The sequence below is a fragment of the Ambystoma mexicanum genome, chromosome 12 (assembly GCF_040938575.1).
Source record: "Ambystoma mexicanum isolate Mex_15411 chromosome 12, UKY_AmexF1_1, whole genome shotgun sequence".
Classification (NCBI taxonomy): Eukaryota; Metazoa; Chordata; class Amphibia; order Caudata; family Ambystomatidae; genus Ambystoma; species Ambystoma mexicanum.
Genome location: NC_090936.1, coordinates 322,077,766 through 322,090,269, shown reverse-complemented (window position 1 = coordinate 322,090,269; position 12,504 = coordinate 322,077,766).

Genomic DNA, 12,504 nt, shown 5'->3' with positions numbered 1-12,504 from the left:
AGACCCTCCCTATAGCATGAGATGGGATATCCAACTCCTTCCCATTCCAATCCTGAGACCCTTCCGATAGCAGAGATGTGATATCTCAATGCTTATACCAAATCTGAGACCCTTCCTATAGCATGAGATGTGATATCCAACTCCTTCCCATTCCAATCCTGAGACCCTTCCTATAGCATGAGATGTGATGTCTCAATGCTTCTAATACCAAACCTGAGATCCTTCCTATAACATGAGATGTGATATCCAACTCCTTCCCATTCCAATCCTGAGACCCTTCCTATAGCATGAGATTTGCTATCTCAATGCTTATACCAAACCTGAGACCCTTCCTAAAGCTTGAGATGTGATATCCAACTCCTTCCCATTCCAATCCTGAGACCCTTCCTATAGCATGAGATGTGATATCTCAAGGCCTCTAATACCAAACCTGAGATCCTTCCTCTGACATGAAATGTGATATCCAACTCCTTCCCCTTCCAAACCTGAGAGCCTTCCTATAGCATGAGATATGATATCCAAGTCCTTCCCATTCCAATCCTGAGACCCTTCCTATAACATGAAATGTGATATCCAACTCCTTCCCATTCCAACCTGAGACCCTTCCTATAGCATGAGATGGGATATCCAACTCCTTCCAAATCCAATACTGATACCCTTCCAATAGCATGAGATGTGATATCCCAATGCTTCTACCAAACCCGAGACCCATACTATGGCATGAGATGTGATATCAAACTCCTTCCCATTCCAATCCTGAGACTCTTCCTATAGCTTGAGATGTGATATCCAACTCCTTCACATTCCAATTCTGAGACCCTTCCTATGCCATGAGACTTGATATCTCAATGCTTCTAATACCAAACTTGAGACCCTCCCTATAGCATGAGATGTGACATCCAAGTCCTCCCCATTCCAATCCTGAGACCCTTCCTATAGCATGAGATGTGATATCTCAATGCTTCTAATACCAAACCTGAGACCCGTCCTATAACATGAGATGTGATATCCAAATCTTTCCCCTTCCAAACCTTAGACACTTCGTGTTAGGAAAGATTTCATAATTGTAGGGAATTTTCCTTCCATGTGGCAACCCCTAAACTTTTTGCTATTGTTTTTAACCTTGTTGTTGACTTTGCCAGAGAAGTACAGCCTTCTGCCGCACTTCTCTGGGCTTTCGCTCCTTTCTTACGGGGAAACTGACATGCCCTTAAGACAGTCAGTACCGGGGAACGTGGTTTCCGGTAGTTTCTTTTATCGTGTCGCAGCTTTAGTGCAACACGACACAAGAGGGCACTGTAAGCTAAGTTACAGCTCTCTTGGGTCTCTAGCCTTCTACAGACCCTAGATACTCTTTTAGGATGGTATTTGATCGGTGCAAGTCATTCAGGGACTCGAATGGTGGCAGCGATCGTTTTGTTTATTTTGAGCTCCTTTTGGCGTTCTGAGCACGTTTTTGCACTGAACCCAAAATGGTGGCCTGGCTCCCAAAATGGCCAGGCCGCGAGGCTCCTTTGTCTTGTCCACTGACCGTCTTGCTCCCTTCACCTTCCCCAGGTCAGACGACCCGGGGCCTTCCTTATTTGGGCATGTACTTTCCCGCGAAACGTGGTTGCTTTCGCGGGCTTCTACATGTCGTTTGTGTGCCTCCAGGGTGTGGGCTGGGATGTCTGGTCCCAATACACATCCTGGGTGCCAGAGAGTCTGGGGTGGTGTGAATGCCTGGGACCACCGTGGTCCGTGATTGGTCCACGTATGGTATGTGTGTTGATGAGCGGATCTCCCATTGGCTCCCCTCCGTTTTGGCGCGAAGGGAACCGTGGATAAGAGGAGGCTGGAAACACCACTACCATGTCGATCTCCTGAGTTCTCACGAACGAAGGAATACAGGAGCCAAGTATCCTGCAACTACGAGGCTGGACCGAGGAATCGCTGGTGACCCGCTGAAGGAATCCTCCTTTGCACTGCTGTCGTCCGGAGAGCCCCTGTCCTCCTTTGATCGAACCAGAAGGCCTGTACTGGTGCTTCGACCTTTGGAATAGCAGGAACAGCTATTCCCGGCATCTTCAACCATCTCCTGCCAAGTAAGCCTTCGGAAGCGTCTCTGGGCCATCCAGTTGACTGACCAGCTTACAAAGGAGTTTGGCTCTGCAACCGCCGCCAGGTTGTGTTGTATTGCGAGTCCTTGTCCCTCTCCCACGCTTCGTACGCTTGGCGTCCCCAGGTCTGAAGGGAGGAGGGTTCATTTGGCTCGAATACACACGGCCGCTCCGTTGTCCTGTGCGGCAACAAAACTGTGCCGGTTTCGTCGATTGGGACGTCTTTTTGCTCTACACGACTACAAAGCGTTCCCTGCTCTTCTGAACCTGCCAGCTGCTGAAACTATCGTGGAGAAGCCTGGGTACGCTTGCTTCGGGGACCGGTGAGTAGTATATCTAGGATCTGGTCACCCTCCTGCAGTATCCCATTGCTTTTCCCTGCTGTGTAAAAACAGCACCCTTTTGCCGCGCTCGCGCTCTGCTTCTGCCCGCTGTGGAGGCTGCGTTTGAGTTGCGGAACCTGTTCTCCTTCTGCTGTGCACTAAACTGAACTGCCTGACTTCCTCCGAAGAGCTTCCCCTTTTGCCCGTTGGCACCGGCGTGGCAGGTACTTTGAGCACAAGGCTCCACTCTTCGCAGGGCTCGGACTTCCATCTAGTTAGGTGCATCTGAAGGCGAACTGAGTCTAAAGCGTTATCGCACTGCCTGTTTTCCTTTCCTTTCAGGTGGACTACATATTTCGTGCTTTAAACGCTTGCGACTGTGTATTTGTATATATATTGTGTGGATATGGTATGTGTTGGTTTAATATTGTGATATTGTGATTTTCTCGCTACGGTCATTGTTTTGAAGGCCTTAAAATAAATGTGTATCTATTTTTGATATAACAACTGTTTGGAGTAGTTTGTAAGCGCTCTTGCTTTGTGTGCTCATTGCGGGCCTTCAGTCACCCTCACCCCTCTTGAGACCTAGTCTTGACCGCCGCGATCGCTACCTTGATTGGTCTGGCTTGTCCAGAGGTTACCCTGTTCCAAGTAATTAGGTTGGCCTTCTGAACTTCTGCACCACCAGGACAGAGTTCAGAAATCCGTCTTAACAAATTGGTGTACAGCGGTGGGATACGACTGAAGGTATCCAGTGTTGCGCTCGAACTAAGGCATTTCAGGTTATTCCAAACAGTACACGTAGTGAATTGTTATAGTATAACTTTAAAAAGGCCATAGTCCTATCAAACAGTATGGAAACAAGTACGTTGTTAACTTTAAATGCTTCCAAATCAGAAACGCTGAAAAAGATGTGTGCGGAGAGAGGTGTTTCCTCTCAAGGCACAAAATTGGAAATGATCCAGAGAATCGTGGCGTGGCAGGAAGCGCAGCTTGACGCTATAACTTCCGAGGACAGTGCAGAAGGTGGTGGGGCTGCTCTCACTGGCAGAACCGATGGTTCTGCCGCTGCACTGATCCATCACGACCACGAGGACAGGGAGGATGTAATGTCTAATGTTTCCTCTGCCAGTGCTGATGGGGAGGCTATGCTTGAATTCAAGAAGCAAGAGCTGCGGTTTAGGCAGCAGGAGCTTGAATTCAGCATAGCCAAACTAAAAATCGAACAGGCAGAAAAACAGAAAGACAGGGATCACCAGTTGGAACTGGCCAAGCTTCAGGTTGCAAATGGGTCCAAGAGTCCTGGACATGGTTCTGGGGCTTCCTCTCATCCACGGTTTCCAAAAGATCTGCTCAGTGTGTATGAAGAAAGGAATGACATTATGGACTGGCTGAATGCGTTTGAGTATGCATGCGAGGTTCAAAAAGTTGACAGTGCTGATAAGATTGCATGGTTGCTCAGTAGACTGCCCCATTCTGGCTGTAGTGCCATTATGGAAATGTCGAAGGCTGAGCGAGCTGATTTCGCAATGTTAAAGCAAACTCTCATTTTAAAGTTTGGGAAGACTCCGGCCCAATATTTAAAGCGTTTTCGAGAGTATAAGAAAAAGGAAGGTGGTACTTGGGTATCTTATGTCGCTGAATCTTTGAAAAACTTAACTGGCTGGGTCGAAGGTTATAAGGTTTCTACCTTCGAAGGCATGATAAATCTTGTCATGCTGGAACATATTTTTGCTTCTTCTTCCCCGGAGCTTAAGCAGCATTTGGCCGATTTGAAGGAGATAGATCCTAAGAAGCTGGCCATTGCAGCAGACTTATGCGTGTCACATCGAGTGTCCCATAAGGACAAAACTCATCCTGGTAAGCAGGAGGAAGGGAAAAAGTCCAAAGATATGGAGGGTGGGGAATCTGCTAAATCTTCTTCCCATAAGGGCCACAAAAAGAAAAACAAGGGTAAGACACAAGAGAACTCACAGGGTAGTGGAGGTTCGCCTCCGAAACAGAACTCTGGTTATAATAAGCCTCCCTACGTAAACAGACCCAATGGGGCTTGTTTTTCTTGTGGAGCAACTGACCATGTGAAGGGGGATCCCCGTTGTAAGGTTAGACCTTTGGGGGTCCACTCCGCTAATCTGGCCTTCTCCTCCTACGAGGAAGAAGAGATTACAGGAGCATCCTTCTCCTCGGACTCATTTCCCAGCGGAATAGAGGCCGAGGTAGTTTTAGTGTCCCTGGGTTCCTGGGAGCCTAAAGTCGCAGAGGCGTATGCTAGGATTCCAGATAATACCAAGCACTACTTTAAAGACAGTGTGCTGATCAATGGAGTGGATACTCCAGCTCTTAGGGATAGTGGGTGCAGTCGAACTGTAGTGGATTCTACCTTGGTAGACTCAGAGGAAGTTGCCAGAGCTACTCTGATGCCCACTAAGTTGGCTGACGGCCCCCTCCGTATGTTTCCCGTGATCCCTGTAAATCTTACTTTAAATGGTACAGCAGTCAGGATTCCAGTGAGCATTCAGAGAAACGTCCCGGGAAAGGTCTTGTTGGGTAATGATCTCAGAGCTTTAGGGCTCGTAGGAGACACTGCCGAAAGACCCTACACACGGTCTCAAGCACGGGCAGCATTGGCCAGGTCCAATACGCCGCCCCAGCCGAAGGGGAAACCCAAGGCGAAAGGAGTCTACAAGTCAAGACGAGGGAAAGAGAATATTCCCCCGAGCTCGCCTACCACTGCGGTGGAGGAAGTTGGTCAATCGCCCGGGCCTGACGAGGAGGTGGCGATGCCTGAAGTATTCGACCCCAACGATCATCCTGAACTAAAAGACTTGTTAGTTGAAGGAGGTCCTGATAGGGACGAATTCAGTAAAGGCCAACGTGAGTGCCCATCTCTGGAAGGCCTAAGGAGACAGGCCTGCTCCCAGCTTGAGGGTGAACCTCCTGGGATGCATAGGATTTACCAGGAAGGTGGACTCCTGTATAGTGAGCCCACAGAGTCTACAGAAGGAGACCATAGGAGATTGGTGGTTCCCCTTGCTGTTAGGCCCTTCCTCCTGCAGTTGGCGCATGAAGTTCCCCTTGCTGGTCACCTCGGTATGAGGAAGACCAAGCAAAGGTTATCCATGCACTTCTACTGGCCCAAGATGGGGGAGCAAGTAGAAAGTCACTGCAGGAGTTGTGTCGCCTGCCAGTTGTCTGGTAAGGTTGGCGCGACAATCCAAGCTCCGTTGGTACCGCTCCCAGTTGTGGGGGTACCATTTGAAAGGGTAGGGATCGACATGGTTGGTCCCCTTGACCCGCAAACATCCTCGGGCAATAGGTTTATCCTGGTGCTGGTCGACCATGCAACCCGGTATCCTGAGGCCGTCCCATTTACAACTGTAACTGCCAAGCCAGTTGCAGAATCTTTACTCGGCATGTTTACTAGGGTTGGCTTCCCTAAAGAAGTTGTGCCGGATGATGGCAGCAACTTTATGTCGAAGTATAGGCAGGCTATGTGGATAGAATGTAGGGTCACCTACAGGTTCTCTTCTGCATACCACCCCCAGACCAATGGTCTGGGGGGGCGTTTTAACAGGACGTTAAAGAGCATGATTGGGGCTCTGGAGGAGCCTCAGAGAAGAAAATGGGATCTTCTTGTTTCATGCTTACTGTTTGCCTACCGAGAGGTACTACAGGAGGGTGTTGGCTTCAGCCCCTTCGAACTTCTGTTCGGTCATCCCGTACGGGGACCCTTAGCCATCGTCAAAGAGGGATGGGAGATGCCCACTCCCCCTGTTACTGCCAATGTAGTTGATTATGTGCTAGGGCTCAGAAAACGGATGGTACTTCTGATGGGCTTGACTAGTGATAAATTGAAGGCAGGGCAAGCGCTGGTGAAACATTGGTACGACCAGAAAGCTTCCCTCATCAACTTTACACTTGGTCAGCAAGTCCTGATCATGAATCCCATAAGGCCTCGAGCTTTACAGGACAATTGTTCAGGCCCTTACCCAGTGGTGGAGCCCCTGGGTGAGGTTAACTATTCAGTGGACCTTGTAAGGCCTGGACAGGCTCCCAAAGTGTTTCACATGAATAGGCTGAAGGCTTTCGGCCCAAGCGTCGAAATCGCAGCACTGCTACTGGCTTCAGACGTTGCGGGAGAGGAGTCTGAACCTCTCCCCGACCTGTTCCCAAGCAGTCCTTCAGATAGCTCTTTTGAGGGTGTCCGAGTGGCCCCTCACCAAAATGGACAAGGCTCAGTGGTTTACCTTGGACATGAAGTAGGTGGGGGGAGGAGACAGCCTCTATCCAGTAAGGTACTAGCGGTACAAGACTGGCCTACCCCCACTACGCAAACCCAAGTGAGAGCCTTTTTAGGACTCACGGGGTATTACCGCACTTTTGTGGCAGACTATGGCACCATAGCTGCTCCTCTGACTGCCCTCACAACTCCGAAGAAACCCAAGAAGGTAACTTGGACCGAAGAGTGTGAGAAGGCCTTCAATGGCTTAAAAGACTCCTTGTGCCAGGCCCCTGTGCTCAGGGCCCCTGATTATCAAAGACCTTTTATCGTGCAGACGGATGCCTCTGACACTGGGATAGGAGCTGTACTATCACAAGTAGATGAGAAGGGTAAGGAACACCCTATCGGTTTTATTAGTCGCCAGCTTAAGGACAGAGAGCTCAGATGGTCCACGGTAGAGAAAGAATGTTTCTCTGTTGTGTGGGCCCTAAGGAAGCTGAGGCCCTACCTCTATGGGACCCACTTCACTGTGCAGACTGACCATAAGCCGTTAAAGTGGCTAATGAACATGAAGGGGGAGAATCCAAAGTTGCTTAGGTGGTCCATAAGTCTTCAAGGCTTCGACTTCACTATTGAGCATAGACCAGGTGTCCAACATAGCAATGCTGATGGGTTGTCCAGAATGTTTAACCGACCTGAACAAGAGACTCATCCAGGGGTGGATTAGTTCCCCCTGTCCATAGTCTGGGAGGGGCGAGTGTTAGGAAAGATTTCATAATTGTAGGGAATTTTCCTTCCATGTGGCAACCCCTAAACTTTTTGCTATTGTTTTTAACCTTGTTGTTGACTTTGCCAGAGAAGTACAGCCTTCTGCCGCACTTCTCTGGGCTTTCGCTCCTTTCTTACGGGGAAACTGACATGCCCTTAAGACAGTCAGTACCGGGGAACGTGGTTTCCCGTAGTTTCTTTTATCGTGTCGCAGCTTTAGTGCAACACGACACAAGAGGGCACTGTAAGCTAAGTTACAGCTCTCTTGGGTCTCTAGCCTTCTACAGACCCTAGATACTCTTTTAGGATGGTATTTGATCGGTGCAAGTCATTCAGGGACTCGAATGGTGGCAGCGATCGTTTTGTTTATTTTGAGCTCCTTTTGGCGTTCTGAGCACGTTTTTGCACTGAACCCAAAATGGTGGCCTGGCTCCCAAAATGGCCAGGCCGCGAGGCTCCTTTGTCTTGTCCACTGACCGTCTTGCTCCCTTCACCTTCCCCAGGTCAGACGACCCGGGGCCTTCCTTATTTGGGCATGTACTTTCCCGCGAAACGTGGTTGCTTTCGCGGGCTTCTACATGTCGTTTGTGTGCCTCCAGGGTGTGGGCTGGGATATCTGGTCCCAATACACATCCTGGGTGCCAGAGAGTCTGGGGTGGTGTGAATGCCTGGGACCACCGTGGTCCGTGATTGGTCCACGTATGGTATGTGTGTTGATGAGCGGATCTCCCATTGGCTCCCCTCCGTTTTGGCGCGAAGGGAACCGTGGATAAGAGGAGGCTGGAAACACCACTACCATGTCGATCTCCTGAGTTCTCACGAACGAAGGAATACAGGAGCCAAGTATCCTGCAACTACGAGGCTGGACCGAGGAATCGCTGGTGACCCGCTGAAGGAATCCTCCTTTGCACTGCTGTCGTCCGGAGAGCCCCTGTCCTCCTTTGATCGAACCAGAAGGCCTGTACTGGTGCTTCGACCTTTGGAATAGCAGGAACAGCTATTCCCGGCATCTTCAACCATCTCCTGCCAAGTAAGCCTTCGGAAGCGTCTCTGGGCCATCCAGTTGACTGACCAGCTTACAAAGGAGTTTGGCTCTGCAACCGCCGCCAGGTTGTGTTGTATTGCGAGTCCTTGTCCCTCTCCCACGCTTCGTACGCTTGGCGTCCCCAGGTCTGAAGGGAGGAGGGTTCATTTGGCTCGAATACACACGGCCGCTCCGTTGTCCTGTGCGGCAACAAAACTGTGCCGGTTTCGTCGATTGGGACGTCTTTTTGCTCTACACGACTACAAAGCGTTCCCTGCTCTTCTGAACCTGCCAGCTGCTGAAATTATCGTGGAGAAGCCTGGGTCTGCTTGCTTCGGGGACCGGTGAGTAGTATATCTAGGATCTGGTCGCCCTCCTGCAGTATCCCATTGCTTTTCCCTGCTGTGTAAAAACAGCACCCTTTTGCCGCGCTCGCGCTCTGCTTCTGCCCGCTGTGGAGGCTGCGCTTGAGTTGCGGAACCTGTTCTCCTTCTGCTGTGCACTAAACTGAACTGCCTGACTTCCTCCGAAGAGCTTCCCCTTTTGCCCGTTGGCACCGGCGTGGCAGGTACTTTGAGCACAAGGCTCCACTCTTCGCAGGGCTCGGACTTCCATCTAGTTAGGTGCATCTGAAGGCGAACTGAGTCTAAAGCGTTATCGCACTGCCTGTTTTCCTTTCCTTTCAGGTGGACTACATATTTCGTGCTTTAAACGCTTGCGACTGTGTATTTGTATATATATTGTGTGGATATGGTATGTGTTGGTTTAATATTGTGATATTGTGATTTTCTCGCTACGGTCATTGTTTTAAAGGCCTTAAAATAAATGTGTATCTATTTTTGATATAACAACTGTTTGGAGTAGTTTGTAAGCGCTCTTGCTTTGTGTGCTCATTGCGGGCCTTCAGTCACCCTCACCCCTCTTGAGACCTAGTCTTGACCGCCGCGATCGCTACCTTGATTGGTCTGGCTTGTCCAGAGGTTACCCTGTTCCAAGTAATTAGGTTGGCCTTCTGAACTTCTGCACCACCAGGACAGAGTTCAGAAATCCGTCTTAACACTTCCTTTATCATGAGATGTGATATCCAACTACTTCCCATTCCAATCCTGAGACCCTTCCGATATCATGAGATTTGTTATCTCAATGCTTCTAATATCAAACTTGAGACCCTCCCTATAGCATGAGATGTGACATCCAAGTCCTCCCCATTCCAATCCTGAGACCCTTCCTATAGAATGAGATGTGATATCTCAATGCTTCTATTACCAAACCTGAGACCCTTCCTATAAGATGAGATGGGTTATCCAACTCCTTCCCATTCCAATCCTGAGACCCTTCCGATAGCAGAGATGTGATATCTCAATGCTTATACCAATCCTGAGACCCTTCCTATGGCCTGAGATGTAATATACAACTCCTTCCCAATCCAATCCTGAGACCCTTCCTATAGCATGAGATGTGATATCTCAATGATTATACCAAATGTGAGACCCTTCCTATAGCATGAGATGTGATATCCAACTCCTTCCCATTCCAATCCTGAGACCCTTCCTATAGCATGAGATGTGATGTCTCAATGCTTCTAATACCAAACCTGAGATCCTTCCTATAACATGAGATGTGATATCCAACTCCTTCCCATTCCAATCCTGAGACCCTTCCTATATCATGAGATGTGATGTCTCAATGCTTCTAATACCAAACCTGAGAACCTTCCTACAGCATGCGATGTGATATCTCAATGCTTCTAATACCAAACCTGAGACCAGTCCTATAACATGAGATTGGATATCCAACTCCTTCCCCTTCCAAACCTGAGACCCTTCCTATAGCATGAGATGTGATATCCAACTTCTTCCCATTCCAATCCTGAGACCCTTCCTATAACATGAGATGTGATGTCTCAATGCTTCTAATACCAAACCTGAGATCTTTCCTATAACATGAGATGTGATATCCAAATCCTTCCCATTCCAATCCTGAGACCCTTCCTATAGCATGAGATGTGCTATCTCAATGCTTATACCAAACCTGAGACCCTTCCTAAAGCTTGAGATGTTATATCCAACTCCTTCCCATTCCAATCCTGAGACCCTTCCTATAGCATGAGATGTGATATCTCAAGGCCTCTAATACCAAACCTGAGATCCTTCCTCTAACATGAAATGTGATATCCAACTCCTTCCCCTTCCAAACCTGAGAGCCTTCCTATAGCATGAGATATGATATCCAAGTCCTTCCCATTCCAATCCTGAGCCCCTTCCTATAACATGAAATGTGATATCCAACTCCTTCCCATTCCAACCTGAGACCATTCCTATAGCATGAGATGGGATATCCAACTCCTTCCAAATCCAATACTGATACCCTTCCAATAGCATGAATTGTGATATCCAATGCTTCTACCAAACCTGAGGCCCATACTATGGCATGAGATGTGATATCAAACTCATTCCCATTCCAATCCTGAGACTCTTCCTATAGCTTGAGATGTGATATCCAACTCCTTCCCATTCCAATTCTGAGACCCTTCCTATGCCATGAGACTTGATATCTCAATGCTTCTAATACCAAACCTGAGACCCGTCCTATAACATGAGATGTGATATCCAAATCTTTCCCCTTCCAAACCTTAGACCCTTCCTTTATCATGAGATGTGATATCCAACTCCTTCCCATTCCAATCCTGAGACCCTTCCGATATCATGAGATTTGTTATCTCAATGCTTCTAATATCAAACTTGAGACCCTCCCTATAGCATGAGATGTGACATCCAAGTCCTCCCCATTCCAATCCTGAGACCCTTCCTATAGCATGAGATGTGATATCTCAATGCTTCTAATACCAAACCTGAGACCCTTCCTATAACATGAGATGTCATATACAACTCCTTCCCAATCCAATCCTGAGACCCTTCCTATAGCATGAGATGTGATATCTCAATGCTTATACCAAATCTGAGACCCTTCCTATAGCATGAGATGTGATATCCAACTCCTTCCCATTCCAATCCTGAGACCCTTCCTATAGCATGAGATGTGATGTCTCAATGCTTCTAATACCAAACCTGAGATCCTTCCAATAACATGAGATGTGATATCCAACTCCTTCCCATTCCAATCCTGAGACCCTTATGATAGCATGAGATGTGATATCTCAATGCCTCTAATACCAAACCTGAGATACTTCCGATAGCATGAGATGTGATATCTCAATGCTTCTAATACCAAACCTGAGGTCCTTCCTATAACATGAGATGTGATTTCCAAATCCTTCCCCTTCCAAACCTGAGACCCTCCATTTAGCATGAGATGTGATATACAACTCCTTCCCATTCCAATCCTGAGACCCTTCTGATAGCATGAGATGTGATATCTCAATGCCTCTAATACCAAACCTGAGATCCTATCTCTAACATGAAATGTGATATCCATCTCATTCCCTTTCCAAACCTGAGGCCCTGCCTATAGCATGAGATGTGATATCCAAGTCCTTCCCATTCCAATCCTGAGACCCTTCCTATAGCATGTGATGTGATATCTCAATGCTTATACCAAACCTGAGACCCTTCCTATGGCATGAGATGTCATATACAACTCCTTCCCATTCCAATCCCGAGACCCTTCCTATAGCATGAGATGTGATATCTCAATGCTTATACCAAACCTGAGACCCTTCCTATAGCATGAGATGTGATATCCAACTTCTTCCCATTCCAATCCTGAGACCCTTCCTATAACATGAGATGTGATGTCTCAATGCTTCTAATACCAAACCTGGGATATTTCCTATAACATGAGATGTGATATCCAACTCCTTCCCATTCCAATCCTGAGACCCTTCCTATAGCATGAGATGTGATATTTCAAGGCCTCTAATACCAAACCTGAGATCCTTCCTCTAACATGAAATGTGATATCCAACTCCTACCCCTTCCAAACCTGAGAGCCTTCCTATAGCATGAGATATGATATCCAAGTCCTTCCCATTCCAATCCTGAGACCCTTCCTATAGCATGAGATGGGATATCCAACTTCTTCCAAATCCAATACTGATACCCTTCCGAT